We start from the raw sequence: 6895 nt of genomic DNA on the forward strand, positions 1-6895 counted from the left end.
GTATAACAGCTAAAATTTTTCAGTGAACAGTATTTATATAAGCGTTAGTGGACAATGTCTCTTCATGCTTTTGCAAACAAACTGATGTCGCTTTTATATTACTATGTATATAGCACTGTTGCCTTTACCACAAAACAAGTCAACATGGATCAGAAAATATCCCTCTACAGAATTGAACTCTATTATCTTCATGTGCATACTTAGGGTCTCGTTGTACCTCCACAACACTGTAATGACCATCTTTTAAGTGACCAGACCTCTGACCTGTCACAAAGCTCCCCCCGATCTTTAAAAAGGCTATGTCGCCAATCTTCACTCAAACTGTCTGAGCCATCAATGTTCTCTTGCCTCCAAGCTCACAAGCTATGAAAAGTTGTCTTTGTATATGATTGCTCCTTATACAGGTTCCAGACCTCTTTGAAGTCCATTATCATTATTGACCCTATCAACTGGGTCCACGTCACCAATTATCCGCTGTCACATAGGGTATGATTAACAGTATTCTGAATTTATGCCTTATTGCCCTTCTGAGTGTTCCTTTCGACTGCCTTGTTATTCAATCAAAACTTGGTGTACAAAGAGTTGGCATTATCCTAGGGATGGAAACCCAAAAGCTGATTTTGCTTTAAATTTTGTCTAGAATATGGTGCAGATTTGAATAAGAACTCTAACAAATCCATGAGGATTCCAACCATACAACAAGGGTCCTAATTGCATTCAACAATATCCAAAAAAAAAAAAAGGTCAAGGAGGTTGGGTTTGTTGAGTTTTTGAACGATTTATTTTTTGTTGATCTCAATGAGGTCCATGTCAGATTTGACATCATATTCCTCCTTTTTCACCAGTGACGTAACAGTACTGTACCAGATGTCCATGTATGAGCTGTTAGGGCCCAATAGTTTAAGAATTCCATTATTGCTTCCCGAGATGAGTTGTTATCCATGTTCAATAGGTTAGGATTGTTAACAATACTCGAGTTGGCATAGGAAACGAGTCAAACTAATTCGCTGGCTGGTCCAACCCGTTGCCAACAAGTGTGACTCAGTGATATTGTTGACGCACAAGTACTCATGTTCAAACTTTGACCTGTCAATACTTATGGGATTTTTAATGGGTCAATGACTTTGATTCACTAACCGAATAAAAGACCCAATGGGCCCCTTGACATAACCTAGACAAGGAAAAATGTCATTCTGAGCAGAATTCTTCAGTGATTTCTGTGGAGTTTGTCACGAGCATTTGTGAATTTCAAGAACTTACATCTCTGCTTTGTGTTGTATTTTGGAAACATTGCATTTAGGCGGTACATTATGAGAGATGTACTTCCGTGATGTCAAAATCATTTAAGATCCTACACTCTTTTAGTCTGGTAGCTTAAGGTCCTGTGATAATTATTTCTATGATGTCTGAATCGAATTACCAGAGTGTTATGTACGATGTTTAAATTATTTAAGATTTACATTTGATCTCATCTGTGTTTAGAAAGTTTTGAATTTAAATTCACATATTAATATAAGCTTAATGACTTCTCAGCTTATCACTAGACACCTGTTAACCACTTTTATCCATTTTTTTTTCAAACACATTCTTTTAACATCGAATTTACTACCTTGAATGACTTGTAACCAATTAAAATTGTCCAAGGCATTTTCTACCTATATGTAGATGCCGGGGTCAAAGGTTGAACTTGCCTAATATCTTTGAAAAGAAACCACCTGTACCTCCTGGTTTCATGTCTCATAAAGGAAAGCATTCATAGTATTCGTATGCATTTGCTACCTATATGTTGAACTTGCCTAATATCTTTGAAAAGAAACAAAGAAACCACCTGTACCTCCTGGTTCCATGTCTCATAAAGTAAAGCATTCATAGTATTCGTAGAAAAGGAATTTTACTTTTATTTTTAATTAAAAAAAATTGAATGTTGTATTCTTTTGGGTAAAAAAATAAAGTAGTACATATTTTATGGTTTATATATATATAAAATTAAAAATACGGAATTCTAATATTATGCACAATATTTAAGTCAACCATTTATAAATAAATATATATAATTTATTAACAATCAATTTATGAAGAGTAAATATATCACACTAAGATTTGAATTTGGATGAAGAGAATACCAACTTTTTCTCAAAAACACTCTTACACTAAATCAATCTTTCATATATATATATATATATATAACCAAGGGTCCAAAGTATGTCCTAAAATTGTTTTTGCTTGGCTAAGGGCTTGTTTTCTTAGACATCAAAAAATATGTTAGCAGCCTGAGATCCACAGACATCTGACAGGAGTGAAAGTCTGCCCCATTATGGGTCACCACCAGGTGATTCTTGGGGGTGTGGTTTTCCTTGAATAACACGATGAAATAAAAAAACAAGAAAAAATAATATGAGAGAAAAGTTTAGCGGAAAACTTAAGCCTCACAACATATATTCATATTCTAATGATACAAGTATATAATACAATTGTGAAACCACTTCATTTGCTCTCACCTTGACACCTCACATGAGGGATACTGTAGGATGAGAGAAAATATGATCTAGAAACATACTTAGGAGAAAAACTATATCCCAAGATGTGAAACAAGTAAAGGTGGTACATTAGGACTTAATGATTGTATATGAGAAAGAGGCCAACATTCTTTCCCTCAATCATAAGTTCGAGCAATAATATAAAATTTGTAATATAAATTGGTACTATCTCCAAGTCTTCATGCTGAAACCTTTGATTTGAACCTCAATGAGGAACTGCATGAACAACGCTAAAAATGGATGTTGAAAATTCTAATATGAAGAGAACACACCAAGAGAAGTGAATTAGTTGCAATTTCGACACATCACTAAAAATGCTTGACAACTCAATCTAATGCCAAGTTGCAATGCAAAAGGATCCATCCATCCTTTGCTAGGTCGAATGACCATCCAATTGAACAAAAATGTCCACAATTTTGCTCAACCAATATCCCATTCTTATATCCAATGTATGATTCAATTGCGAAATATTGAACCATAGTTACTCCAAAATATGCTTGCCCATTTGGCAAATTGTGATGCGCATATGGCAATTTCATTATATTGTCGAAACTTTCAGTCTGATAATCATCTTCAATTTCATCATTAATTCCCCCCCTTTGTCAGCTGAAAGGAGAGACTATAAGTGGTTTTTGTTTGAGCACTAACCATCTGCATTTGATTTTTGCACTCCCCCTTAAGATGTAGGGGAGTTTCACCATTGTACTCCCCCTTTCAGGCTCATTAGAGTACCATCTTCATTTCACTTTTAGTTGCACCATGTATTCACTCGAGATTGAATTCTTCGGTAAGATGTATATATCGTTTAGTTGTTGAAGAACACTCCCAAGGATAAACCCATTCATAATCAATTTTCAATCTTGCAAGTTTGTTTTCAAATGATTGTATATGAGAAATAGGCTGACATGACAGTGATGAGTCAACTTCAATCTCATATAGAAACCAGTAATGGCTGCCCCCGTTGATGGTTTGACCACTGAGTTATGATAGGTTTTTCCCATAATATAAAAAATAACTAATGAGGGTCCATATTTCAAATATATATGAGATGTACTTCTACTATGTTATGTTTGTTGGCTTGTTTGTTTGTGGGCTTTACTCAATTGATTTTGTACACTTTTCTTTATGATTTTATGAAATGACTATCATGCATAAATGTTTTGTAATCATGAATTAATCACTAGTGTAGCCATATAAATTAATTGCAGATATGCATCAAAACACTTATCTTATGTTATATCTCACATTGCCAAGATTTAAAAAAATCATAATCATGAATTAATTACTAGTGTAGCCATATAAATTAAATGCAAACATCCATCAAAACACTTATCTTATGATATATTTCACATTACCAAGATTTAAAAAAATCATAGAAAATGACTAAATTATAACTTTATTTTAAAAATATTATTATTAATAATTAGAAAAAGAGTTAATATATGAGTTAAAAATATATACATTTAAAAAAACATGTAACATGATTCTTAACTATGAAGATTCGGTACCACTTTACCATGGAGATTCTTAATGTGTAGGCTTTGTTACAATACCATGACTTATTAGCAAGTTTACCAATCTAGGAATAAGAATTATGGCTTTCAACCTAAATGGATTCAATTTCATGCGATCTATAATTGATAATCAAGGTCATGTAATTAGCACTTAGACTGATATCATTAATTGTGTTAATGGAAGTTGTGCATGAGCTAATGCTTACAACTTTCAATTGCTGTTAAATCTATTTCAATAAGCAATAATCATTTGATGGATTTTTATTATGCTTAATTGAACAATACCAAACCTTTCACCAAGATAAAAAAAAAGAGATGAAAAATATCACTACTATGTAAAGAAACAATTTAAGAGTAAGCATTATGCAATCTTTGGGAACTTGATTATAGGTGTAATAGAAATACGAAGAGATGGATTTCTAATACATGTTTATTGGAAAGTATATCCAATTTGGTTGATTAATTGGATGGAAAGGAGGTATCGTTCATGGAAAAATGAAAGGATGAAAAGGGAGATCTAGTTTGTTTTCTTTTGTTTCACAATTTTCTCAAATAATGAACAAGTATTTATGCATTTGATACAAATAAATGGGACCAATCCACACATTGTGTATTGGTACATAAAAATGATAAAATATATTTTCTTCTTACTATTATGTATGATTTGCTTCTCCTTATTATTATGTATGAACATAATTTTTTCAAATCTATTCCATCATTAGGAATGTCCAAGTGAATACATGTTCACCTTCAAGATGATCTATGTCTAACTTGATAGCATGATCTCTTCCAATCCAATGTGAGAAAGTTACAATATCTACTCTTTTGAGTAAAAGGGTGTTTGCATGGGTTTGTTTTGGTGGCACATTCATACCATCGTATTGAATGATCCATGTTGATTAATTGTTGTACATATAATGCATACAAGTATAGTTGGTTGGGGCAATTCAATGGTTCTATACAAATTAGTAGTTTTTGATCCATATGATCCTATTCTTGATGTAATGTGGAGACAAGGTATGCTTTTTACACTTTTCATGACTCATTTGGAAATGAAGGATTCATGGAGTGGATGGAGCATCACTGAAGACAATGTGATTAATTTTAGTATTTAGAGTTATGAAGATGTGCTTGAGGCACATATCATGTTTTCTAGTTTGTGCTTTTGGCATCTATATGGCTATAGGTATATTGCAATTTGGAAATATTTTATGACAAATGTATGAGAAAATTTTGTTTATATTTACCAAGAAAATTTGGAATTCAGTTATTCCTCTCAAGCGTAACTTATTTTAGATTTGGAGCATTTTATATAATAGGTTTGTATTGTCTGATCCATATGGTTTCAGTGGAAAAATACAAAATGGATCTACTAATAAAGTTATTGCATAAGGTTTCCACAACGCTGCATAGATGGGCGAATAATACATGGACAAAAATCCTATTAATTGTCCCGTAATAGAACCACTTATGGCTATTATACCATAGCCAGGTTTTCCCAAAAGGAAGGATCTCGTGGAATAGATTTTAGAGGGACCAAAAGGCAATGTAGCAAGAAATCCATAATATAGCCCAAATATGATGATCGGACCTGAAACTTCTACCCATGAGGATAATGGACCCAATAGTAGACCAAGTACTTTTATCATATTAAAACTCCCTTTGATCTTGATCAAAGAATTATTTTGATAAATTTATGATTTTATCATATATATTATTTCTAAGTATAGAAATAGTTTTTATATTATATAAATAAATATTCGATTTAACATAATTGATTTATAAGAAATATTATAATATCTGGATATTGCATATGCTATTAATATATATTATTTGTTATCTTATTTAACAGGAGTACTGGTATATAACTCGTTGTTCTTTCGAACCAGGGTGGTCTGATCCAAGTTATCTAAATTTTCGTTACGTCGTAGAGGTCGGGTAACCAATTCGAGTACATCTCTCGCATTGGCAAATCCATGAATCTGGGCAAAAGTAAATTCAACTGACCATTTAGTACCAATTCCTCTCGCCCCTAACGGGTTAGCATGAGCCATTCCGGTGATGGCTAAGTCGGGTTGTAGCTCGCGCATACGTCGTATCTGATTCGAATTGTCTGGTTTCTCTACAATTCGTGGTATGGGCATACACATTCTTATACATGTATTTTGTAATAGCGCTAATTCAGCAGCTTGATACCGTTTATCCATATATGGAATACCAATTTCATAAACGATCATACCACATCTGATTAAGAATCTGGCTATAGATATTTCTATTAGATTATCTCCCATGAAAAAGACAGATTTTCCGCGCTCTGTAGGATTTGAACCTACGGCATCAGGTTTTGGAGACCTACGTTCTACCGAACTGAACTAAGAGCGCTTTCTTTAATATTCGGAGATGAAGGAAAAATACCTTTTGTTGATACTCTTAGAGCAAAACACTTTCGCATCTGATACGATTCAATTATTTGATGTTCCCGTCGAATCGATATCAAATGATCTTTCATTCCTTTCTTTCCATAGAAAAGAAGGGAAAGGTAGGGATGACAGGATTTGAACCTGCGACATTTTGTACCCAAAACAAACACGCTACCAAGCTGCGCTACATCCCTTCTAATCATTAGACAATGTTATTTTAATTTTATTTTATAGAATTAGAAATATGTTTCCCACATTTTTCCACCTTCATTTCTCTTCGGTCTCGTGAGTGAAAAGACTTTATACATGTAAGGTCTATTATCTAGAATATCACTATTAATTATGGTGATGAAACATCTTTTTCCTTTTCTATAAATAGGACCACAGCCCGGATCACTATAGTGGATACCGGGGGAGAAGAAAT

At 33.2% G+C, this 6895-nt stretch overlaps 2 non-coding genes across 2 annotated transcripts; both read right to left on the reverse strand.

Moving 5' to 3' along the window:
* Positions 1-6359: 6359 nt before the first annotated feature.
* On the reverse strand, positions 6360-6433 carry TRNAW-CCA (transfer RNA tryptophan (anticodon CCA)). The gene has a single exon. It is a non-coding gene; the product is annotated as a tRNA-Trp (tRNA).
* Positions 6434-6591: 158 nt separating this feature from the next.
* Positions 6592-6665, reverse strand: TRNAP-UGG (transfer RNA proline (anticodon UGG)). The gene has a single exon. It is a non-coding gene; the product is annotated as a tRNA-Pro (tRNA).
* Between the last annotated feature and the right edge of the window lie 230 nt (positions 6666-6895).

This window comes from Pinus tabuliformis, chromosome X (genome assembly GCF_031772625.1).
Source record: "Pinus tabuliformis cultivar Carrire ecotype Pingquan chromosome X, CPIR1, whole genome shotgun sequence".
Classification (NCBI taxonomy): domain Eukaryota; kingdom Viridiplantae; phylum Streptophyta; class Pinopsida; order Pinales; family Pinaceae; genus Pinus; species Pinus tabuliformis.